The sequence below is a fragment of the Vanellus vanellus genome (assembly GCF_965231255.1).
Source record: "Vanellus vanellus genome assembly, chromosome: 3".
Taxonomy (NCBI): domain Eukaryota; kingdom Metazoa; phylum Chordata; class Aves; order Charadriiformes; family Charadriidae; genus Vanellus; species Vanellus vanellus.
In genome coordinates, this window is record NC_138907.1 from 104003080 (window position 1) to 104029407 (window position 26328).

General features: G+C 37.6%; 1 protein-coding gene across 1 annotated transcript in view; it reads left to right on the top strand.

The window, feature by feature from the left end:
• CSMD1 (CUB and Sushi multiple domains 1) overlaps positions 1–26328 on the top strand; it is a gene marked incomplete at both ends in the record, with an annotated part of 1228645 nt that overhangs the window by 152469 nt on the left and 1049848 nt on the right. The gene's annotated exons all lie outside the window — the stretch shown is intronic.

The window sequence follows — 26328 nt, forward strand, 5'->3', positions numbered from 1 at the left end:
GTTTTCAGTTTGTACTGAGTGAAAAAAAATCTCATTAGAGCACTGTAAAATTCTTCTGGAGCTCCACGTCTGTATAGGACTTCGTATCTGTTTCTGACTCTTTGTTGTTGGCTGCTTTTTTGAAAGAGAGATTCAATTTTCTATTTAGAGCAAAATAGATAAGCTCATTTGTCTCTATCAACATTCATTCTAACATTGATATTTTAATGTATTAAGGTACACTTTTTCATCCTACTTTGCAATTTCCTATACTTGCCTACATCATCATTAGATTAATACTGCATTAATAAAAACGACAGGAGATTTGCAATAAATGCCATCCAGTTATGTTTACCAGAGTTCGTGAGTGAATCATATCCTTTTCTGCAAATTAAAAAAAGATTGGGGGGGGGGGGGGGGGGGGGAGAACAGGACTCTAGTTTTTCTCTAAGTATCCCCTCTGAATTTATTCTAAATCGTTCTAGCTGGGTAACTGCTTTCATACTAGAACAAATGAATGAGGTATGCCCCTCCCAAAATTATTTTTTCTGTTTGTATTTAAAACACAGCTATGCATGATTTATCCCTGTACCCGTAAACTGGTGTCAAGGTCTTCTGTATCTGTGTGGTAACTAGTTGATTTCAAATGAATAATGGGAAGAGGCTGAATTCAGTAGACAGGAGAGTTAAATCATAAAATACTTACAAAACTTCTACAGAGACTGGTGAAATGAAGAGATTCATATTCTCTGCTTCAAACTCTCACCTATATTCCTCATTTCTTCCTGCTTGAACTTCTGGTTAGATGACCATTGAGCTGGAGTGGTACTGGAAAAATGCTGACCTTATGATGTTTGCCTGAGTACAACTTCCCCCTTGCTGGAGAGGGAGTGTTTAGGTGCATTTGTGGATTATTTTAAAATGGTAATAAAACTGTAAGGAGACAGAAATCTCATGGTACTGCAAAGGTTAGTGATGAGTATTCTCTTAGGTGGAATTTCAGCAGCTTTGGTGTGGAAGATACTGCAGATTCAAAGCAATTTTGTTGTTCTAAATAAGATATGTGGGGCTTTAGTTCAAGGTCTTAATTATCCATACAATAATTGTGTTAGGAAGTTGTTGTATTCATAGAGAATAATTTGAGATCACAAATTTAACAACACTAGAAGAAGACAGACAGCTTCTCTTGCAAGGTTTAAACCCTTGCTTTCACAAGGTTTATCAAGTAGACTGTTTTCCTATGTTCTTGAAAGATATCTTGTACTTTAAATATGTTAGAATAATTTCAACATTTTCTTTCTATTGTGCTTGTTCATTAATTGGAAGAATAAAGTACTTTGATTCACTGATTCCTATAAAACTTCCTTTCCACTAACCCCTGAGCACACAACCATTCCAGTGCTCAGGGGGCTGGTTTGGCTTACTCTGTCATCGAGGAGTGTTTTGAAGGATCGTTTAACCTACAAGTTTTCCAAAGTAGTATCAGACATATTTGTGACTTGTGTGGGCCTAGTCAATTCAGCGGTTGTCTGTTACTAATCTCAATGGGTGTTTTGTCGCAGGTCTGACTGTTTTGTGGATGCAGTGTCTTTACAAATATTTCAAAAATCTTATGGGTATTTCCAGTGGCAGGAAATTGACTTCAACAATAACACTTTTACTCTTCATCCCTAACTTGATTTGGCTGATAATCTGTCATTATATATAGTTCTGATGTATGCTTTAAACCATTCTGTGGCATCACTTATCTGACGTGTGAAATAACAAAGACAATGGGATCAAATGTGCATGAGCTGTTTTATGGATAGAAAGCATTGTTCCGCTTAATAAAATCAAATATGCTGTCTCCTCTGATGCTTTACTTTCTTAGCCAACTTCTTTGGTCAACCTCCACCCCCCCAGTTAAGAAATATATCTTTTGTCTATCTAGACTCTTCTAATTAACTCCGTATTTAACCATACAACATTAGCGCCAATGTGCAGTAATGTAATAGTGCTCTAAAAGAGAAATAGCGGATTTCTCCCATTCAGTTGGAAGATTACACACACAAAGGTGATCTTATCTTAGTTTTGTGAGCTATGCACGTTCAGCTCTTTTTGGCTTTGCTTCAAGTACCTGGTGTTAAACATAAGCTACCTAAGCACTGTACTGCAAGTGAAGATGTCCAATGGACAACAATAGACCTTGTATGGTATGTAATGATCTCGTTGTCTGAGGATGAATGTGAAACAGAAAACTGAAAGACAGCGTCCTATGGGAATGATGAGGTTGCTCAGACCAAATAAAAGCTATCAGGGTGTAACTGAGGTTTGGAAATTTCAGTTGTCACACAGGAGCTCCACTCAAAGGCCCTTCTATTTTTTTGGTCTTGACGTAAAACTGTTTTCACTGTTCATGAAATAAATAAAGAGGTTGTAGTGTGTATGTATGTGTATGTGTACATGTTTTTTTTTATTTTAGTCCTCTGAGTGGATAATACTTTACATGATACATAAAGCATGAAAGAATTCTACCTAAAGGGATAAAGTTACAAGAACAATGATCCCAGTACTCACACTGAGAAGACAGAAAGAGCTGTTTCACTTCCCAGGAAACAGTAAGGTATTTTACAGCAGTGTAAAGTAAAATGCAGCTTTAAAAATGGACAAATATTATGTAATAAATGGGACAGTTCTAAGAAATAATGTGTGGTTGATATTTGCTCTTCACATAGTTAAATATTATGACTAGTCTCTTAGATTCTCAGTCAAGAGTTCTAAAAAGATTTTTTTTTTTTAGTGTTTTGTTATTGGAGATACTAAGTTTGTGTATTTATTGTTATTATGACATATAGGTATGTTTGGCAATAACCTGTAAGTAGATGTCATAGATGTACAGAAACATACAATAGCACAATTTAATCGCAATAATTTGTTAAAAGGGTCTCAGTTTAAAAGGTAGTGGTGAGCTGACTTTGGCTGGCTCTGGAGACCTATTCAGCTGCTCTCTCAACAGGACAGGGGCAGAAAATCAGATGGAAAGCTCGTGGGTTGAGATAAAGACAGGGAGATCACTTACCAACTACTGTCAGAGTCTGAATCAACCCAACTCAGGGAAAAGGTGGCGAGAAACAACGACAAAAGTAAAACCACTTTCCCCCCTCCCTTCTTCCCAGGCTCAACCTCGCTCCTTCATTCCCAACTCCTCTACCTCCTCCCCGCAACCCCGAACGGTGCGGCAGGGATGGGGAATGGAGGTTGTGGTCAGTCTGTAACAGCTCCGCTCTGATGCTCCTTCCTCCTCATGCTTCTCCCCTGCTTCACCGTGGGTCCTGCCCACGGGCAGTAGTCCTTCAGGATAAGCCTGCTCCTGCATGAGCTCGCCACGGGCCGCAGTTCCTTCAGAAACCCACTTGTTCTAGCGGGAGGGTCCTCCACGGGCTGCAGTGTGGATATCTGCTCTGGCGTGGTCCTCTCCGCGGGCTGCAAGGACCACCACATGCTCTCCTCCATGGGCTCCAGGGAAGTCTCTGCTCCTGGAGCATCTCCTCCTCCTCCTCCTCCTCCTTTTTTGACCTTGGTGTTTGCAGTGCTGTTTCTCACACTTTTTTTTTCCTCACTCCTCACCGCTGTTGCCAAGTTTTGCCATTTATTAAATACGTTTCCCCTAAGGAAGGTGGGGAACAGCCCTGCCCTACCCTGTGGTGGGTCGGTCGGAGCCGGCTGGAGCCGGCTGGAACCAGCTGTGTCCGGCCCGGGGCAGCCCCGGCCTCTCCTCACAGAGGCCGCCATGCAGCCCCGCCTCCCCCCCCTCCGCCAGCGCCTGCGCACCTGCACCTCTTACAAAGATCAAGGTTTAATAAACTCCTTAGGCTGGAAGCTCAACCTTGACAATTTCATATGAGAAACAGGTCTCTTTTGGAAGTAGTCAAGCAGCTTGTCAAGGTCATTTCTTCCCCTAAAAGGTACGCTCAGGTTCAAGGAAGAATTAACTCAGAGAAACCCAATAGCCCGTGAGGTGAAGGAGAAGGGATGGGACAGTCACAGCACCATTTCCCAGCTCCAAAGTGAATAAAACCTGACTTTGAGGAACAAAGACATTTTTTTTTTCTCTGAAGGATTTGTGTGGCTTTTATTCACTTCAGAAGCTTGCTGGAAAAAAAAAAAAAAAAACCAAAACAAACCCTGAAACAAAAAAAGTTTAATTTTGACTACCTGTTTAGCTTTACATTGGCCTATTAACATCTACACTAAAGCTAGTACAAATCTGGAAAACTGGGGTGTTAGCTAGCTGCTGGAGATGCAGAGGCACTGAAGCAGCATCAGATGGGGGCACTCAGCCAGCTTCTGACTGACAAATAAAACCTGGTCCACTTTTTTTGTATGGTTGTTTTTGTTTGGTTGTTTTTTTTTCCAGGTTGTGGTTTGTTGTGTTTTTTGGGTTTGTTTGTTTTTTTTTTTTCCAGAGAGTGGACATAATTATTCTAAGTATTTCAAGCAGGCGATATTTTTTTAAATGAAGATAAAAGAAAATTTTGATCAGGTTGCCTGTAAATTTAAATTTTTTACATGGCAGTTTTTTGCTTCAAAATACAAATTGCAAGCAAAGTGCGTTGTAGTTGATCTTTTCCTTAATATCACCAACTCCACTATGGTTAAACTGAGGCAATTTTCAAACTGTTGATTCTTTTTTATTGGCAGAACTTTACTACATTTCTGGGCTTGAAGCATTCAATGCTTTCATAGACTATTTTTGAAAATGAACAGTTTAAAAATGTGAATGACCTGGATTGTTCGGGCTTAATTCATCTCTTCAGAAATTCTTGGACTTTATCTTCTACTACCAGAGTGCCTTGGGCTTCTGCTTTGTTTGCTAGGTCACATCCTCATGGCATTTTATGAAGATAAAAATACCCTTTGGTGCCATGACCTTCATGTTTTCTTTCTCTTCCCAGGGTCTGTTTTAATAGACTGTCACATAAACCTTTGTACAGTGAAATTTGTTTTAAAGTTGGATGGTAGTTACTCCATCCTTTAACACAAATTGTTATTTTTCCACTGGACGATTAAAACCTTTTTGTCTGTGGACCTTTTGTATCAGCACATTCTTCCTTGTGTGCTTTTGGATATGAAAGCTACCGAACAAGTGAGTCACCTTATCTTTTTTTTTTTCCACATCTTTGGTAGCCTTTCATGATGTGCAGTTGCCTACTCAGTTCAGCCTGGATTACTCTATTATTTATTTCAATAAATTCAGTGTATTTGAAATTTTAAAATTATATTGAATTCTTTAATGGATTGACATTTTGAGAAATAAAGAAAGACCTAATGTTTTCCTTACTTTGACACTTAAGGAATACATTGTCTTCCTTTTTTAGGTAAGATATTAAAGAAAAGTTTTAAAATCTATTTAATACTTTTTGAGTTTCTAGATTGTTTGATTAAGTATTTTAACAAGGAATATAATGAAGAGAATGAGATGACAGTGCTAAGCTTTTAGTTGGTTTTGCTAGTGTTGGAACCTTTAAAAAAACACAAATAGTTTTCTGTTTTCTTTTTTCTCCACTGTGACAATGTGGCTGAAAATCAGCAACACCAGTGCTTCAGGTTATTGTCAGCTTGTTTATTTGTCTGCAGAAACTCTTGCTGTCAACTTGAATTCTTGTATAGGTGAACTGCTTTCCTGCAAAGGTCTAAAGAAATCTCATTTCTGTTTCTAAACTGATGTTCTGTTTTACTAAAGAGCTTAACTATATGATAAACTTCAAACACACGATCAGCCTGTTGCACTTATTGATTTCTGTGCTTAAACAGAAGCCAAGTGTGGGCACCTCATTGAATCTGGACCTTTGATGGAAATGTTCCTAACAAATAGGAGTAGCTTTATTTGTCAGGAAATTGGGTTTTATATGGAATTATAGTGGTGTGCAGTATTTCTGCTCAGTAATAGTTATTCAGTTGCCTGTACTTAAGTACTTGGTATGTATGAGTTTTTCTTCTTACTATTTTTATTTCAGAATCACAACAGCTTTTGCTGTAGTGTAAAAGTTTTCATCAAAGTATAGTGATTTTTGATTGCTCTACATTGGCAAATCCATTGACCTGCAAAGACTTAACTGTTTGTTAGTCATCAGGTAAGGAACTGCTGTTTAGTATATGTAAAGCAAAGCAAAGTTTTTAGGAGTGATGCTTATTTTTACAATTCTGAGTACATCTGCAAAAGTAAACTATAAATTATAAAATGAAGAGCTACATCAAATGCCCCAGCACTGAGCAATTGCAGGAAAAAACCTGTTTAGACATACAAAATTTTAGCAATAAACTTCTTGTGAGATGGGGAATATTAATCTCAACCCAGTGAGGGGACTCGGCCAACTCATTACAATCAATAAGAATTTGTTCATTCAACTTAATGCGAGCTGGAGCATGTCCTACTTCTCATATCCTGAGTGACAGTGAACCTTTTTAGCTTAGTGCCTGCTGACACTACAGTCATGGGTTTTGGCAGGAAGAATTTTTATGTTGTGTTAAAATACTTTATGGCAAATTAGAATAATCTGAAGTGGATAGTAGAAAACTAACAGTTTTAAGAACACTGATTTGCTGTGAAATATTACAGTTTATGTTTTGGCAGCTAGAAACACAAAAGAAATTGCTGTGGATGTTTTGTTATGAGGAAAAGTAAGTAGAGTAAAGGTGTATTACATAAAAGATCAAATCTAGTTCAAGGACTGTTTGTGTCATTTGGAGAGCAAAAAGATTTTGAGTTAAAAGTGGAACAGGCATGTTGCTACGGAGAAGAAATTCTAGCTGATTGAAGTAGCTGTCATTAACAACAATAAAGTTGTTTTAAAATGTATTTCTCATTTGTTTACTACATACTATTTAAATAATGAATAAACCAGATTCAGAAATGTTCACATCTATCTTGAGCCCCAAATTAGTAGGCAATTGTTTCCACAAAGCATAAAGTTTCTAGTATTTGAAAAGCACCAGAGATACTGTTTTTTTTTTTGTCTAAGAAACGGTATCAATTGGACATTAAATTATATGACATAAACAGCATGAATAATGCACTGACAGTCTTTATCTTCCATTTTGGGCACACAGTTGCTTTTAAGAAGCACGTAAGAGAAACTTGAAGCAGTCAACCACTATTATTTTAAAGAAGTTTAAAACCCTATTTCTTTTGAAACAGTCTAATTTTTTATGACTGGTCCAAAAAGTAGAGAACTGTATTAATTTGCCATTTTATATTGCCTTTTCTTTAACCCCTTAGCTTCCAAATTTAAGTAAGGTTTTCTTTTCAATTTTATCTAAACAAGAGCCAATTAAGGGATTTATTTATATGTAAGTGTGTGTGTTATTTAAGCAGTAACTGCCAGTGATTCTTTTATTTCAATGCATTTTATACTTTCCCTCTATCTTCTAAGCACTTATCTTACAGCTTTATCTGTCCAACTTTGTAAATTAAGCAGCTGTCATAAAAAGGAAAATCTAATGCAATAGCCGATTGTTTGCTATACAAAAAAAAACGAACAAACAAATCCCTTTTGAGCTTTTTTAACTCTTAAGCTGAGTATTACACTGCAGCAGTAGATGTAATTATGCACTGTTTAAAAAAAAATCCATCCATTTCATATGTTGCAATGTTTTATCCCTTTGTATTTCTCGGCAGCTAATGAGGTATTCTGTATTTACTTCCAATATATTGTTGCTTATCTTGCGTATTTTCAATGCAATAAAAGTTATTAAAGCATTTTAACAAGTGTGGTCCATGATAATGTATTCCTGGACTTCTGGCCATTTTCATAGCCCATACTTGCAGGTTCACTTCAGTTCGCTGTTGCTTTTTCTTTTTTGAATAAGATACTGGAATTGAATATAGTTTAAATGCCTAGACACCAATTATTTATGAGGTGAAGCATAATATTGTCTTTTCCATTCTTCCATATCTTATCTTCCTTTTGTTTTTAATATGAAAGAAACTATAAGTGTGCCTGTACTAGGTCTTGAACTGTAATTCCCTACAGTGATCTGTATTCCTTCTTGTGAAACAGTGTATTCATAGAGGACGAGAGTTTTGTTGGAATAGTTTGAGGAAGGCAAATATCCCTAGGAAAATGCTACCGAGTGTACATATTTCTCATGTCTGTCTATATTTTATGTCTTAAGTACAGTAAAAAATATTTGTTTATGAAGTTGAGGATCAACTTGGTAGATTTCAAAATCATGGCTATATCAATAAAACCTTTGAGTTCAGCTGGTCATTATAAAATTTTGGAAATTATGGTAACTAAAATCACTAATTAAGTGAAAATAACTTGATTATATGAAGTACTTTCATGAAGTTATTTTTCAGCTTTTGAGAAGACTTAACCAAGGCAACTGATGTTTGGTTACAAACCCCTAAAGGAAAATCTAACATAGAAAACTGGCTATGGAGATTTTCAAAGAGAAGTGATTATCGTTTTTGATTCATAGTAGAAGATGATAAAATAAGTGGAAAATAGTATGTATGCAGCTACTTTCTGTGAAGAATAAAATGTCTGAAAACCACAACATAATACGCAAAACATTTTATTCTGCATTTTAAATTGAATGTATTTTAAAGAAATCTTAATCAAGCATATAGACAGGGAACTACTGGAGAGTCCAGCATAGGGCAACTAAGTTGATTGAGGGATTGGAGCATCTCCCTTATGAGGAAAGGCTGAGAGAGCTGGGACTCTTTAGCCTGGAGAAGAGAAGGCTGAGGGGAGACCTTATTGTTGCTTACAAGTATCTAAAGGGTGGCTTGAAGGAGGATGGAGCCAGACTCTTTTCAGTGGTTTCCAGTGACAGGACGAGGGGCAACGGGCACAACTTAGGACACAGGAAGTTCCGTTCAAATACACGGAAAAACTTCTTTACGTGAGGGTGACAGAGCACTGGCACAGGCTGCCCAGGGAGGTTGTGGAGTCCCCTTCTCTGGAGATTTTCAAGACCCGCCTGGATGCAGTCCTGAGTAATGTGCTCTGGCAATCCTGCTTTAGCAGGGGAGTTGGACTAGATGATCTCTAGAGGTCCCTTCCAACTCTGAAACTCCGTGATTCCATGATTCTGTGATATAGTTCTTCTGTTATTTTTTTTTTCTTTGTCAACATATTTTTTACTTGCAAATGTTCAGTGAGCAGTTGGTGTGAATAGTTATCAGGAGAATACAAGCTCATTTTTGCTGCTGAATATAGAGTTTTTGATCACCAAGCTTTGTTGCAACCTTTTGAATGGTAAAAATTCTGTGAGTTCAGTCCAGGTTGTGTAAGTGGTAAAAAAATTTTAAATTTTTTAAATTTAAATCAGCATAGCAAATAACAAAAATAACAAGGAACTTCCATACCCGTTGGTCAGTCTGTGCAATGACTTTCAAACAGACACCACTGGCTTTTTAAGAATTTTTAAATGTTGCTGTCACATTTTGTAGAAACATGGAAATATAGAAACACGTTAGGGCAGTTATCAAAAAGGTAGAAAAGGGGTATATGAGTGACATGGCAACACCATCCTGAAAGTCTGATGAGTAATAGTCATTTGAACCCAGCTACCATTAAGATCTTAATGATATTTGGTTTGTGCAGTAGCAGTTGGGAGGTGCATGAATACCACAGTGAGGAGAACTCACTGTTCTTATGGAAGGTTAACGAGTCTCTCCTAGTAGACTACTAATGTCCGAAACTGAAATAACCTAAATCTTAGAAAAATGATTACCTTAATGAAAATACTTAGAAAGTTTCTGGTCTGGACAAACTTCAACTTAAGCTATCTCATTCCATTTACAGCCATTTTGCTGCACATGGAGAACATCGAAGTATGTGAGAAAATGGAAGAAGTACTGTTACTCAGGATATGGTTGTCTGAGAAACTATTAACAGTTTTCTGAAATTCCTTTTTTCCCTTCAAAAATGCATTAAGACGAGCTCAATAGTGAATACTATATTTATTTTTGTTTAATTTTTTTCCTTAAAAATTGTAATTGTAAAATGAATGCAGTAACAAGTAGTTCAAGTTGGAACGGAGCCCTTACGTATTGAGTCCTGTTTTGACTGATTTTCCATTGGAAGGACTGGATAAGTAAGGAAACAGATTATTTAATGGAAATAATTCTGATTTGTCTGTGCATCAAGAGAATATTAAACACAGATATTACAAAGTAATTGGATTTACTGACAAAAAAGTTGTTCAGGGATGGTGGATAATGGGTCTGAAATAGAGAGAAACAAGCCGTCAGCAGCTCGCTAACATATATTGTTGATCAAAAGTGCATGATGTGAGAGGAATGAATTCCGTTGTTGCAGTTCAGAATATATGAAATATGTAGTACTTGACTTCTCAGCAGCTTTTAAAGGGTTTGCATGTAAATTAAGTAGCGTATTACCTTTTATGACTTTTCTATACTGCCTTGCTCAACAAAAATTTTATTAAAAGTAGTAACATTCCTTTTAAGGTTCTGAATTGATGGGAAACGAAGAGGGTTTTTTTCCACATTGATGTTTCCATTTTTTCATTTTTAATATACTGGAGCTGCATTTCTTTATAATAGTGTTTCTTTATAATTGCAGTTTTTCAGCACATGCACACACTCCTATACACAGATTTTCATCCACAGATGCCTCAAAACAGTCTGAATTAGTACAATGTAATATAGTCTACATTTCGTTGTTTTTTTTTTTCTAATTAACCTGTTTTCAAGGTTATATTGTGAAATGGTATAACTAAGAGTCCCACTTTCCAAGCCAGTCTACCTAGTCAGCATCTATTATTTGAGTAGCTGGAGAGGTTTAGCTTGAGCCTGTTCCTCGGCTTGTACTGTCTTGCTGTTCATTTTCAAGACACGTTGGGTGGGAGAACTTATTTCACCACATGAATGGCTTTTTGACAATTGGTTCTGTGTCAAATATCTCCAATGAGCTTTTGGGCTTCTGTGTAGTCACAGTAGGTGCCAGCTAGCTACTCAAGTATATTGTGTCCTCTCCCTAGCCCCTGGGAAGTTTTATCTGAGTTAAGGAGAGAGCATGCGTTAGCTGTTGCCTTGCAGTTACAGACAGCGTACAGTAAATATATCTGACATCCTTTTTCTTTACTATACTGTTGGTATTTATAAGACAAAGCAAAGCTTTGTTTCAGTTCCATGGTAAGTAGGTTTGCAAATAGAGATGCATTTGGGTGACTGGGTTGTAGGAAGGGCATATATTTTTAGCTGGCTTGGCTTTGAGTGCCGAAGGAGGGTTTTTGCTCTGATTCATGTTAAAAACAGCAAGAGGGTGAAGTTAGGCTTCCTGATAGAAATCTGTTGAATCTGCCTGTCCCTGAAAATAAAAATAGGCAGATACTTATAGACTGTGGAAGAGAGAACCCGGCAACTAAGAAATGATGTAGCGGTTGCCAGTATGACAAGTTTCTAATTCAAGAGTTTTGGCCTTGTCTTTCTCTTAGGAAATGTGACAATGACAAGTACATAGGGAAACTGACTCCAATCCTTTGTCCTCTTGTCCTTGGCCATAAAATAAGTGAATTAAAATTGCACTGTGGAGAGGAAATAATTTCAGCACTAATCAAACTCTGAATAACTGACTCCTAGGCTTGCTTCTAGGTAGAGATGTGCCATGTGCCTTCTGGCTATAGAAGGCAGAGGGAGAGATATAATTGGTAATAATATGCAGGTTTTTTTTAATCAGTTACGATATACTGCATGGTTTGTCTAAATCAAGTAAAAGTTATTTTCAGTCTAATGGCTCTAAATCCTAGGCTTTCACAGTATATAAAAGTTTATGGAATTCATTTTTGATGTGCTTCCCTTACAGCATACTGTTGGACATTGTGAATGTGCAGAATACTAAAGCTCTAAAGACATTACTAAGATCAAAAGCAGTGAAACTACTCAGTTAGTTCACATAGGATTTGGGGGTTTTAGGGCTATTATATTGGAAGTTCATGAGTACTGTGGGGAAGGAAGATGTTTTTAAAGCTTTAGGGAACCTGATATACCTGTTTTGTATCGGTTTTGAAGTATGTACTCAGAGTAGCGAATATATTAATTCATATTTCAGGGAATATTTCAGTATCGTGATAGACTCAAATTACATGTCTCTTCGGGGGTGGAAAAAAAATATTTTTATCCAAAGTTTTTTTTAACAGAACATTTCTAAATGATCGCAGAGACCTACAAAAAGTTACTCAAAACGGACAAAAATACGATTTTCAGAAGAGAATATATTTTTCAGTAAAAACTTTTTCATTTGGACTCTATTCTTCAGTATTGGTATGCTTGATTGGTGGGAAACAGGTAGCTTTAAACATTTAAATTAAAGTTGGTTTATTGAAAATAAAGGGTCTGAGGATTTATTGGATATCTTACACGATCAAAAATATTAACAATTTATTTAGCAATTTCTGTAGCTAGACCAATCCTACTGAAAACTAAAATGCCAGTTTGCTTTCAATGTGGTAGTGAAATCTAACTTTTAGTTCAAGGCTGAGCTGCAATGTTGAAGGTCTGACTGTTGTATGCTTGGAACCATACCATCATCTGGGTAGACTGGTTTCTATGTCTCATTGGGATAATGGGTAGCTGTGGTTACCACTGGTTTCAAGTAGAACTTCTTCCATGTTTGTGTTTGCATATAAAATTTTGTGATCAAATACTCTATGCACTTCCTCATTTCTAGAAGAACTAGTACTAAAATCATAGTATCATGCCTTATTTTCAAATTTTTTGAGGAGGTGAGAAAATTTAATTTGCTTGTTCATTTGCTTACAAGTTTTGTCTGGAAAATCTTTTGTCATTAATTCCTGTCTCAGATCTGCAAAGGCTGAGAACTGTGTTCAAAGTAATGAGGTGGAATGTACAGCTCCAGGCACCTAAGTGGTGTCTCTGGCAGATGCAAGACACCAGAGCAGATATGGATCCAAATGTCTGTTACAATGCGTCAGAGACCATCCACTTGAACCACGAGAAACATTCCTCTCGTTTCACATGAAATAACTGTGTGTGTTTCACAGGGGTTGGATTTCCCAGACCTAGCCTTTTGCAGAGTATTTCTGTTATGTATACTTGCACTTGGGGAGTTGCAGGGCAGCAGATTCCCAGATTTTCCCATCTGACATTCTGCTGTCAGAAAATATGTCAAATTAAAGAATTTGTTTTTTCAAATTCTGTTTATTTTGAGGATATATGAGAACACTGCTATGTTCTTCATGAAAATATCAGAAATGATACAGTAGTCTGAAAAGAGAAAAACACTTATGTATAGTCCTGAAGTTGAACTCATAATTTCTAAATCTATTAAGTATTGAGCAGAGTTAAGGATTGTGTTTGATTGTTCTTGGCCAAAGAAAGATGTTTAGTTATTCCAGTTCATTATTTAGTTGGTTTCCTCTTGCCTTGCATTTATTTTGAAGCTTTACTCTGCTGAGAGATTTGTTTCTTCAGAATTCTAGATTATAAAGTACTTTCTCATCTTCTTTTTCAAACTTCTTACTGATAGTTTTTGTTCTCCAGAAAGTTTAATCATGTTAAAAGTTCTGCTTATATAGCTCAAGAATTGCTGTATTTATGGTATATTTTTACAAACCGGCAGGCAAAATAAAACCCATATAAATATAATAGTACAAAATTATCATGGCAACTCCCTTGACACTGTGAGCAGGGTACTATTAACTTTCACTATTGAAATTATGTGGAAGCTTTAACAAAACACAGATGATCCCCTAAATTGTGGACATCCTAACTATTGGTGAAAGAAAGGCCATAGATCCTTCTCTTGCAAGGCAAATGTTGCCCTTTTCCCATGCACTGGAATTCAGTTAACCTGATTTCAGCAACTTATAAAAGATTGGGCTATTTCAGGATCTGTTTGTAATTTCTCAGGATGGAAACTGTCAGGGAGCAGCTACGTGAGAGGGGGTGAGTTGGGAGCCGAGGACAACCAAAGTGTAGGCTGTGCCCTCAGTGACAAGGCGCAGTGCTGCAACGGACAAGCTGGGTGAGCAGCACCAAGAGCTGGTAGCAACCATCCATCAGCCCCAGATGCGTTGCAGACCAGGTCCAGGGTATATTCAAGGTCCATGTTAGGAGCAGCCGCAAAGGAGGTTGGAAGCTGGGCAGGGGCCAGGCTCCATGCACTGTAGGTCTGAAGCCCAAGCCCAGGCAGCAGAAGGCAGGGCTGGGCACAGGTATACATGCACCGGAGTTCAGGCAAGGCGCGAGTGTGTTTGAGGTCCTGACAGAGTCAATGGAAAATAAGAAATTATTTAATAAACAAAAAAACAACCTTGCTGCTCACTTTTGCCCAGCCTCATTCACATTTTGATACAGTGAATGCGAAGAAAATTTTAGGTAGTAAGGAGGCAGACATGTTTATCCCAGGACAAGTTAACGCTTCTTGGTTTCACATTTTGTTCTTGTGGTGAAAAAGGTATGAGAAGCAATGTAACACATGTGGTGCAGATGTGATCATATTCAGCAGCAGTAACCTTCTGAACCAATTGTAACCCTCTTCTTGAGTTGGGTAGCCGTTAAAACTGTTTCAGCCAAGTATCCCTAAAAAAAAAAGTTTTGTTCTCTTGTTGAGGTTACAGGTAAATTATGAATTATGTGTGTATATCTATGTACGTACCTATGTTTCCATTTCCAGTCTTTTAATCGTATTTCATATATATTATCTATTTTCTTTAGTATGCGTGTTCTGTATTTTTCAAAACACTTTAAAATATTAACTACTAGACATCACTACTAAGTAATTTTAAAAAGAAAACAGGCTGTGATTACCATGTGCAAATAAGGTAGGAGAATAATGTAATTAGAAAAAGCGAGTCCATATTTTCCAGCAGACTGGATGCTTCTTGTCTGTATTACAAAGATAACAAGGCACTAATATGGAGGCTGTTTGAGAGAATGCTTGCAAACACTGTTCATTGAACTTGAGCTTTTTTGAAAGAGGTCTGTCTGAAATTCAAAATAAACATATAAATAAGAAAAAGCATCATCAAAAGGATAGTCACTGCATACTTCTCAAAAACTGTACAGCTCAGGCTGAATCTTCATTAGAAACAGCACTTCATATGAATATTGTATCCTTTCCTTTTCAATTAATATTGGATAATTTAATCTGTTTTAATTTTGATAATTGTGAAGGAGCAAAGAAATGTGCAGCCCTGTGCTTAGAAACACACAGTTGTGATCCACCTGCTGTTGGTTAAGCTATGTGCTGTCTCTGTGTTCCTTTTTGCTCATCCTTTTATCACCAAAATCAACAATGGCATGTTAACCATCACAGATTAATAAAATAGAAACCTACCAAGGTACTTATTACTTCCAATATGTGGTTCTGAAAAGTGTATGTCATGGTCAGTGACTGTGCTTATGGGAAGACTCTTCCTTTATTTCTATTCAGCTTGACATTTCACATAAAGAAAATACAATTTATTCTAGATGTCTGCAGCTCCTCTGAAGAAAGACATTTTTTAGAAATTACTCTTTATTTTAACACCATTATCTTGTGAAATTATTTTTTTTTCTTCTTTTTAAGGAAACAATCAGTTGACAAGTCATTATCAAAGAACAACTTCAATGTTTTTAGCATTTCATCTCCTTTTTCTTTTCAACACTCAGTTATACTTGACTTGAGCAATTTTACATTTCTGTAGATTCAGTAGTATCTGTAGACAAAGCCAAGTAATGTTTCTTCATAGCTTCTTATCTACCATGTCCATGGGAACTAGAGGTGTCAGAGGGCAGCCTCCTGTATCTCAAACTTTGAAGCTTCTGCAGTAATTTGCTCTGGGAGCAGGTGCAACTACAGAGAACTCTTTTCCTGCCTTCAAAAACTGTGGAAAAGAAATAGGTAATGAAGCCCACCGGTAGAAGCAGGTGTTGTTGAGCCATGCCCAAATGCAGTCTTTTTGTCCAACAGTGCAGATGTTCCATCTTGGGTGTCTCATCTTTACGCATTAGCCTTATTTCTTGCATGTCATGGTTTAACCCTGTTAGGAAGCTAATCACCTCTCCCTCATGGGGGAGAGAATTGAAAAGGTGAAAGTGCAAAACCACATGGGTTGAGATAAAGACAGTTTAATAGGTAAAGCAAAAGCTGCACGAGCAAGCAAAGGAAACCAAGGAATTCATTCACTGCTTTCCATCGGCAGGCAGGTGTTCAGCCATCTTCAGGAAAGCACGGGGCACCCCCAGCCTACTCACTGGTGAGGTGATGTGAGAAGCAGAAAAGGTCTTGATGCTGTGCAAGCATTGCTCAGCAATAGCTAAACCATCCCTGTGTTATCAACACTGCTTTGGCCACAAATCTGAAACACAGCACTATAAGAGTTACTATGAAGAAAATTAACTGTATCCCAGCCAAAACCAGTACTTTGCACTTGTTTATTTCCCTGTTTTCTTACTATGCCTTATTTCTCACTTCATGTTCAAAGAAGTGCAAATATTTTAAGTGTGCAAAGCTTGCTGAGGGGCATGGTCAGTTACACGTCATTATAGCAGAGGAAAGACAGATACACTTAAGGAGCACAAGTATTTTTTCAGGTCTAACAAAATTTGAGCTAAATACAGACTGAATTTGTGTTTAATGCATTAATATTTCAATTACATTGAAAGAAGATGCATGGTGTCTGTGTAGAAGAGAAGAAACAGAATCATAAGCTCCTGACCTTACAATGCAGACCTTTCTGTGACTTTTAAATTCCTGTATATGTATATGTAGCCCTAACTTCAGTGGCTGATATTTGTGATTGCAATGACAAATTTCCTATCATTACTTTATATATTGACATAATAAATTTAAAATCTTTTGACTGTTATGGTCAAAGTTCACTTAAGCAAATATAACATTTTACTATATGGCATTAAACCACAATTCTTGTACACTTACCTGTCTGAAATATATCTCTGAAATAAGTCTTTTAAACTCAGTGCATTTTCATAGTCATGAATGAAAAAAAGAAGTTTGGATACTGAGCATCAATTCAGATGTATAATGCCAGACTCAAAACTGATGTAAAATTTTAGTATTTTTTTCCTGGGAAGCATACAGTGTGTTTCAGAATTAGCAGAGAAGAATGCACCGTGATTTCCCTATCAGATGCTAACATATGGCAGTGAAAACTGGCACCCCCGTTTATTCTCAGCATCTATCACGCTGCCTAGTGAAGTGCAATGATAATGAGCGCTGTAGCTTGCATTCTTCCGGGGGTTTCTCTATTGAAGATATTGATTTAATACCACCATCTGGGACAAAAAATGCTTTGATAGCTCAGCTCTTTCAAGACAAAGCCAAGTCCTGTGTATAAAAGTCTGCAAGTGCAGTTCAATTAAAAGTGGTTTTGCTTAATTAATAACATAAAGAAAGGAATTATTTTTTTCCTGCTCTATTCTTGCTGAATGATGAGGTTTTGCCATTTTAAAGGGTGCTTTCTTTTTTTTTAAATAAAAAAAAAAAAAGGAAAAAAAGAGATTGTATTCCAAGAGTTTTCTACTTTCTCAGAGTGTGGTTTCTCAGAGGCACTTTCTGAGGAATAAAAACATGGCAAGATTTCTCAAAAACATGGCCATAGTTATATGCTGCCATGATAGATGCTGGGAGGAAATATCAGAGCTTTTTAAAAACAATAAATAATCTGGGAAGGGACACAGTCAGTATTGAAGCAATAGAAACAGAATTGACTATAAATGAAGACTAAACCACTGAAAACAGTCATTTATTTCTATGGTATCTGAAGGTTCATCTATTCACCTTACAGGTGCTTGGCAAATATTTACATAGCAGCAAATAGTTTAGGTGCTCTTGGAAGAACTGTGCGAGAGGGAAATTGGGCCAAGGAAGGACGCTTCACTGTGACTAATGTTGGGTTTGTGACATGTCATTGATGCAGTCTTTTCACAGAATCACAGAATTTTCAGAGTTGGAAGGGAGCTCTAGAGATCATCTAGTCCAACTCCCCTGCTGAAGCAGGATTGCCAGAGCACATTACTCAGGACTGCATCCAGGTGGTTCTTGAAAATCTCCAGAGAAGGGGACTCCACAACCTCCCTGGGCAGCCTGTGCCAGTGCTCTGTCACCCTCACCGTAAAGAAGTTTTTCCGTGTATTTGAACGGAACTTCCTGTGTTCTAACTTGTGCCCAAATTTTGAACACAAATTTTCCATACAAAGATGTAGCAGGGCAGTGCTTGTAGCTTCTCTCCCGTGTTGGGGGTATAGGATGTGCAGAGGACATTGCTGACCTCCACCATCACCTGGAAACTTTCCGAACCACCACAGTGAGGACTGGAGGTCCTGCAGGTTTTGCAGTTGTACCAGCAGAGCTAACAGAATCCCTTAGTTGCAGGGCAGCGCTAAGCCTCTGCGAAAGAGAGCAGTAGCTCAGAAGTCTGTTGGGTTGCACTAGAGGGTTGAACTAGAGAGAGCATCTGAAAAAAACAGAATGTCATAGCATCATAGATTCATAGAATGCTTTATGTTGGAAAGGACCTTGAAGATCATTGAGTTCCAAACCCCCTGACATAGGCAGGGACACCTCCCACTAGACCAGGTTGCCCAAGGCCACGTCCGGCCTGGCCTTGAACACCTCCAGGGTTGGGGCCTCAACAACCTCTCTGGGCAACCTGTTCCAGTGCCTTACCACCCTCAAAGTGAAAAACTTCTTCCTGATGTTCAATCTGAACTTGCCCTCTTCTAGTTTAAAGCCATTCCCCCTTGTCTTATCGCTACATGCCCTAGTAGAAAGTCCTTCCCCAGCTCTCCTGTAGGCCCCCTTTAGGTACTGTAAGGCCGCAATAAGATCTCCCCGGACCCTTCTCTTCTCCAGGCTGAACAGCCCCAACTCTTTCAGCCTCTCCTCGTAGGAGAGGTGCTCTAGCCCTCGGATCATCCTTGTGGCTCTCAAGTTATACTTGCATTTTTTTGCTGACTTTCTTATTGCTTTCTCTGGATGAAAGGTATTTCTGATAACCCCAGTTCCAGCCAAACATTCCTTCTCCATTTCTAACCATTTGTCAGAACTCTTCAAAAAGGTTATGATCAGTCTTACAGACAGTGTAATGTCTGTGGGTGTATTTCTCCATTATTTTTGATATTTTTCTCTTTGATGACTGTCAAATGTCTGTGTTTATTTCATTAATTCCATAAACATGTAAGTATGGGTATTCAGAAATATAAGGAAGGAGGATTTCGGTCTGTAGGTCTGCAATTAAATAATCTACTTTGCTAACGACACAGAAGGCTATTACTGTCTTCCTAAGACAGATCTGGGAGTATCGTGTTTTTCAGTATCTCATACATATGCTTTCATAAAATAAGAAACATCTGTGTTTTGTTTCTTCCAGTAGAAGAACAAGATATTCCGACTGTTGTGTACATCTGGTGCTGCTTGCCAGGGATATATATCATATCATTTGTGGCAAACTCCCCAAAGCTTTTGGTTTTCTTTTCTCTCTAATTTCTATGCTCTCTTTACAATCAACTTTTATACTGATCTTCTTGCCATCACCAGGTCAAACTTTCTGCTCTGAACAGAGAATTAACATCATCAGCAAAGTCATGAAAGGCTATAAGACCAGTAGATGGAAGTAAAGTGGTTACAGTTGAAAATATTCTTGATCCAAACTAAACGGCCATGTAAAACTTTAGAATGCGAGGCACTGGCCACAGAGGGGGACCACTCTCCCTCTACATTCCAGACTTTTACATTTTTTGATACTAACATTTTTTGTGGTCCTATAAAAATGCTCATAGCATTTTCTCAAAATCAGTTTTCTTCCAAGTTTTCTATGTTGGACACTTGAAACATATTTCTGGAGCTAGTCTTACTCAAATGACTCAAATAGCTGTTGACCAGGGACAAACAATTCTGGTGGCATTTGGATTTTTAGAGGAGAAAATGCTCTTCATGAATATAAAGGTAGTCAAAGCCCAACTGTTAGGATTTTCTTGGAAGTGAAGCTTGCAGTTTAAAAGACTAGTTTTTATCCCCATGCATATACTTGACCAAATATTAACTTGCTGAAGTCTGTTATAGATTAAGCCACACTGTAAGGATGCAAATAATATTTAATTTTTACCTTTTATCACAGCATCATATCTTCTTTGAAAAAGCCCGTACAATGGTCATAACAGCCCCATAATAAATAGTGAATTTACATGGAGGAGTAAAAGTAGCAGTCATGAACATCACTTCATGAGCTGGGCAGGAGCACATTCAAAGAACCCAACAGCATTTCATTTGCTACTAATGGACTGACTGCAGTAATGATTAGTGTGAGAGTGACATTCAGCAGCCTCCTGAAAGGTTGCGTATTTCTAAATGGGGGCATGGGGAAAGCAAATTTGAAGTTAACTACAGTTAGAGAATGTGAATTAGTGATGGAAGGCTGATGGCTAAAGCTTGAGATGACACTCAAGTTGTTTAATTATAGAAATTAAACATTCCTTAGTAATGCAAAAATGCCTTGTTTGGCCACATGGGGTTAGTGTTTGCTGTGAATCTCTCTGGGGTCAGATTTGTTGAAGTCTTTTGTGCAGAAAAGGACTGGCAAAAATATTACAAGTGAACTCTCATCTTTTCAAAGTGAAGCCACTACTGGAAATTGAAAAGGAAAGTCCTTCTGTCAGAAAAAGCAGGGGAAAAAGTCAGCTGCTATGTTTCATAATGCGGAGTGGGTAGGGTGGATGCATTGACAGCTTATGAGTGGTGTAGCTGAATCGATGCTTAATGGTGATAGAAATGGGACTTTTAGTGCCTGGTGTAAAAGAAAAGTTAATTAACTTCTGTAAAGTAGAACTAGTTCAAGTTGAAAACAGATGCACGTCAGTTTCGTGCACATTTTCAGCTGAATACAACCTTATGCTCAAAGGCACTTATTCATAATGAATTCTCTAGACCATAGTATGTTCCTAGAAGCCTTATGCAAGTGTGCTACACCTTGTGTATGATGCTTATTTTATTGTACCTACCAATTCGAAAATTTACCTGAGTTTAAGTATCTTGAGAAGATTATGCCACCATAGTTAGGAATCAAACTTGGTGCAAACCTCAGCTTATTGCTCTTTACAGAATCAAAATGGCTATTAGTATTTAGAGTTCTGTAGTGGTTTTCTTTTTTAAATTGTACTTCAGACTGACTACAGAAGCAACAGCTTCTCTTATGAAGACTAAGTAGTATTAAGTGGACAAATGAAAAGTAATATTAGCAGAAAGTAGTGTTTTGTATTCCCAGTTGAGAAAAGTTAATAGAAACAGTATCAAGGAAAATTGTTCACAAATGGCTTGCAGAATTAGACTAAACCCTCTTGCAATTTCTTTACCAAAAAATGTCTTCTGTTACAGCAAAGCAATAATACACTCCAGTAAATGCCATGACGTTCCTTGCTTTTTACTTTTCACTGCTTGAGTTGTTTGCTGCTAATGTCAACTGCCATTGTTATGAATCATTTCTGTTTCTTTTTGCCAAGTTGTTCTTATTTCAGCCTTCTTCTTAAGAGAAAATAAGAGCCTTAACAACAGAAATGAAAATGCTGTTCTGTGAAGACTTGTAAAACAATATATATCAATTTTATTTTGTTTCTGTTTGTATTTTTGCTTTTTTTTAAAGTCCCAGTCCCCTTTATCAAAAAGATATTTAAAACTCCTGTGGCCTTTAGAAGTATTAAATGGATAATTTAAAGATAAATTTATGACGTAGAATTATTTTTAACTTTAGCAAGAAAGATGCAGCACTGTAGTTCTGTGTTTCTCTTGCCCATTTCTTCTCTAAAATAATCTTAATGTTTTTGTTCTGATTTTTGGCTGTTTTGTGATGCTGATGTTCTTCAAGAGTGTTTTTCCATTTGGAAGATCTGTGTAGGGTGGGTTCCTTGACAGCTTATGACTGTTCATGCATAAAATGATGACATAATGTATCAAAGCCTAGACATTTCAAAAGCAAAGCACGAAAGATAGGTAGATAGATAGATAGGGCAATTAACTCTGTGATTTATTACAATCTTAAGACATAAGGAAACTGTTGTCTTAGAGTGCCCTTTGCTTAATATATATAAAAAAGAGGGTAACTGCCAGAAAGTTACTTCCTCATTCTAATGAGGAGAATGCAGAGCACATGTTTGGCATTAGCAAACTGAATGAATTTCAGGATCAGAAAATGCATAACACAACTCTTTAAGATGAGCTCAGCGAGGTACTCCCCATGCCATTGAAGCAGAGAAAAATATGTTGCTCTTTTTTTGGAAAGTAAGGTCTGTTTAAGGTAAAAATAGGCTATACTGCCGCCTTCTAGAGAAAAGTAGACTTCCTCTGTTGTAGTGTTTAGTCTCACTCAGGAATATTGGACCTTTTCAGTGCTAAGTACTAAAATTTTCTTTAGAAAGCCACTTTGTTATCCTTGTCATTAATGCCTGGCCAGATCTCTGCCAATGCCAACAGTTTACCATCTGTTCACAAATACTTGTGGAACAAATTATGTGCAAAGACTTATCTACACCTACAGTTTTCCATGTAGGAGAAGACCAACGTACAGGCTTAGCCTTATGTGAAGGCCCCCATGATTGACATATTTAAAGATAAAATAATTTTCAGGTATCCGAATAAGAGTTTTAAATGAGCAAACCATTCAAAATGCACTCTTGCTCGGACATTTGTCAGTAAACTAAGTGTATGGAAGAAAGAAGTGAGAAGTATCTATATTCAGTTACGGTAGGCAAACAAGAAAAAACCTCATAAGCATTAGAAAAAGGGTATCCTTTCCAACTAGTTCTTTTTCACTGTAAAACAGCCCTATTTGCCCTAAAAATGAGCACCGCTGCTGTTAAGTTTAGCAGTGTTTTCATTCCCTTCTGAAACACACTGAAAGCAGCAGGTAAATTGATTGAGTGCCTAGAATAATAGTCACATTCATGTGACCTGCTGTTTCATATGCATGTCTCCTGTCACATGAAACACCTAAATCTGAAGCAGTTATTACTTTACTTGGGAAAGAAGAATGATGCAAGTACTGGCCTGTGAATTCACAGAACTAGAGAAGCTGTCTAGATCCAAACAGAACAGCTGAGTCCAGAATATTTTTTTCCATTCATTTTAGATAAAGATGCTTCACGTTACCCTCAAAACTGAAGCAATCCGCAAACCTGGTGTCTGAAGGTTCAGACCTTGGCCCAGAAAGCCAACCGTATCCTGGGCTGCCTCAAAAGAAGTGTGGCCAGCAGGTCAAAGGAGGTGATTCTGCCCCTCTACTCCACTCTTGTGAGACCCCACCTGGAGTACTGCATCCAGCTCTGGAGTCCTCAACATAAGAAGGACATGGACCTGCTGGAGCGTGTCCAGAGGAGAGCCACGAGGATGATCCGAGGGCTAGAGCACCTCTCCTATGAGGAGAGGCTGAAAGAGTTGGGGCTGTTCAGCCTGAAGAAGAGAAGGCTTCGGGGAGATCTTATTGTGGCCATCCAATACCTAAAGGGGGGCTGCAGGAGAGCTGGAGAAAGACTTTTTACTAGGGCACGTAGCGATAGGACGAGGGGGAATGGCTTTAAACTAGAAGAGGGCAGGTTCAGATTAAACATCAGGAAGAAGTTTTTCACTCTGAGGGTGGTGAGACACCGGAACTGGTTGCCCAGAGCAGTTGTTGAGGCCCCATCCCTGGAGGTGTTCAAGGCCAGGCTGGACGTGGCCTTGGGCAACCTGGTCTAGTGGGAGGTGTCCCTGCCTATGTCAGGGGGTTTGGAACTCGATGATCTTCAAGGTCCTTTCCAATCTAAACCATTCTATGATTCTATGATTCTATGAAGTTAAAAGACTAGTACTGTATAAAGCATATAGAAGAAAGAAATCTAAGCCTCCTCAGCAGCATGTACAATATTAAGTTGTGCTGAGAACGGTTCGAGAGCATGGTTTTTGAAAAGTCAATAATAATCTCATGGAGTCGAGACAGGGATAGATGGCCTTGAGATAAAGCAAGTAATCAGCTTGTTTTTAACTACTGCGGGCATTTCGTTTTATAACTTTTATTGCTACTCTCCTGTTACTCTACTGTTTGACTCACGGTGTGCACTGTTGCTCCCTAAAGCTTTCTGTTTTGTTCTCTACGGGTTTGCCTAGAACACCTCCAGCTCTGAATTGCACCTTATTTGAAACTGCTGCTATGTTTTTTCTGGCCTGTATAATATAATCTGTGCAATATAATCAAAGTGGAATCATTATATATTTTAGGTAAATTTCTTGCATTCCTATACATAAGCCCAGTAAATATCCACTATGATGGAATGATTCTTGCAGTAAAAATTCTCAAAAAAACCTAGTAAAAGAAATTTCAAATGTCTCATTATTTTTGCTTCCCCTCCACAAAGTCAGCAGTTTTTTATTTATTTGTACATTTTATTTTACTACATTTTCATTTGAGAAATGTAAAGAAAAACTCTTATTTGAAAAATAAATCGGTTTTGAAAGAATTATCAAACTTCTCTGCCTTGTATATCCTTTTGGATATCTTTGGATATCTGTTAGTCATCAACTAGCCTAACCTGCCAATTTCAGAACAGAATCCCCACATCTCTAATGAGGCTACGTAAATTCTGAATAATGTCTTCAAGCAGCCAGAGTGGCATTCTCAAAAGTATACAGTTTGGGTTGTAACCTATCTCTGAAATCAATGCAAATTTTATCACTAGCTGTAACAGGAATATAGAAATGAGAGCAGTGTTGAAGTCATGGAAACCAACTCTTGGAATCCAGAATGGCATGAACAAAGGAGGAAGTGTGTTTTTCATCCAGCCAGCAGTTAGAAGGGTTTAAGTATTCCAGGCAGTACAGGCGGATGTTTAAAAAGCAAAATTCAAAGGAGAAAAGAAACTAAAGCCCTTTGTTGCTGCACATCCTCTATTAAAAAGAAGAGGTGGCCTGAGGTGAAAAAAAACACAACTGTGCTAGGTATGTGTGGGTTATGTAAATGTTGTGGTTTTTTTATAGTCTGTATTTTTTTTTTTCTACCTTGATGTCTTATATCTAGATTATAAGCCTATCTATGAACTTGTTGTAAAAAAAGGTCAACTAGAATTATGTTTTCTGAAAAAACCAAACAATATGTTTGGACAATGTAAGGCAAAATTATATGAAAATGGAGGACTTGAAATACTTATATTAAATGCTGGGGTGAGATTCAGTCCATCTGTCTTTAGCATTTACCTAGCTAGTGAAACATTTCTTCTAAAGTACTTAAATTCTCTGACTAGTCCACAGTGCAAACAAGGAACCAGAAGGAGACCATGCCAGCATAAATTTAGGAAAAGCTCTTATATAACACCTAAAATTTAGGACCAATTTTGATGTCTAAGTAAACTCAATCCTTCTCTGCCTCTTTCTTTTTTTAGTACAGGTTGTTAAATATAGCAAAGAAATCTCTGAAACATATTTTTTTTTAAGAGTGCAGTATAAATTTTTTTTTGCCCATTTATTTACATCAAATAATACCTGAAATAAAAAAGAGTTACTTGAAAGTTTAGGTTTAAATTGCCTAGCTACCTCCATGCCTTGTTATAATTTAGATCTCAACACTGAATTATTGAAATAAAAGAAATGGAGGCAAACTGCAAAATAAGTCAGAAGAATTAATAATCTCCATACACTTTTGTTTCTGTAGGTGGGTATGTATGTATGTATTTATTTATTTATTTCAGTACAGACTATGAAATGAATGTACACAAAAAGTACATTCCACTTTTGGGGTATACTGTTGCAGGAACATCTGTATCCACACGACAAAATTTTGTCCTTCACCTTGTAGAGGTCTGTGACATTTTATTTACATGCAGAACTTCCATTGACATGGTACAGAACTCAATGCACCCCTAAAATTCTCCAAGTATGGAAGTTAGAAACCATGGCGAAGGGACCTGTGTATATTAAGGTGAAATATGGGAACTGCTCCCTAAAGAAAGGATTCAGAAGCCTATCTTGCTTCATTTTCAGCTTTTTTAAAAACTTTATTTAAACACCAGACAAAACTTCGAGGGACTTACATATGTAATAGCCAGTGATGAGGTTTTCTATATTCATAGGTAACACTTAGGACAAGGTGATCCTCTCAGTGGATGAGGGAAAGGCTATGGATATTCTCTACGTAGACTTTAGTAAAGCCTTTGACATTGTTTCCCACAGCATTCTCCTGGAGAAACTGGATTGGACAGGCATACTCTTCACTGGGTAAAAAACTGGCTGAATGGCCGGGCCCAAAGAGTTGTGCTGAGTGGAGTTAAATCCAGTTGGTGGCCAATCACAAGTGATATTCCCCAGGGCTCAGTATCGTTCTTTATCAGTGATCTGGATGAGGGGATCGAGTGCA